This window comes from Microtus ochrogaster, chromosome 1 (genome assembly GCF_000317375.1).
Source record: "Microtus ochrogaster isolate Prairie Vole_2 chromosome 1, MicOch1.0, whole genome shotgun sequence".
Lineage (NCBI taxonomy): Eukaryota > Metazoa > Chordata > Mammalia > Rodentia > Cricetidae > Microtus > Microtus ochrogaster.
This window is the reverse complement of record NC_022009.1, coordinates 21,833,958-21,834,574: the sequence shown is the minus strand read 5'-3', so window position 1 is coordinate 21,834,574 and position 617 is coordinate 21,833,958.

Genomic DNA, 617 nt, shown 5'->3' with positions numbered 1-617 from the left:
CTGTCCTGGAACTCCCTATGTAATCCAGGCTGACCTCAAACTCAGAGACCGTCCTGCCTCCGCCTACGGAGTGGTGAGATTTTTTTTTTTGTTTGTTTTTTTGAGACAGGGTTTCTCTGGAGTGGTGAGATTAAAGGCATGTGCCACCAGCGGAGGCCTCCAGGACATTTCTTAACCTACAGCTGTGAGACTTTTCCTTCAAGCTCTGCTCCCGGTTTCTAACTCTGGCTTATGATGCTTTAGGAAGGAGCAATCCCTTCTGTTAGCTCTTGTCAGAGAAGAAAAGATTGGAGGAACCCAGGATAACTTAGGAGAGATTAGCCTACAGGTGGGCAATTAAAACCCTCAGAGAGAGTGGATAGAAAGGGCACTGGAACAAGACGGCTCAGGAAATGTGCCAAACCTGATGACCTGAGTCCCATCCCTGAAACCCGTGTGGTAGAGAGACCCAACCCGCACAAGTTGTCTGACCTTCACGAGCGTATACTATAGTACAAATTCTAAGTGGTTTTAATAATAAAAACCCGGAGTCAGATATTTGGGGTAAAAGCTGAAAGATCAGAGAAGCAGAGCAGCAGCTCCTGGTTCTTACCTCTATGAAATCCTCAGACCGAATG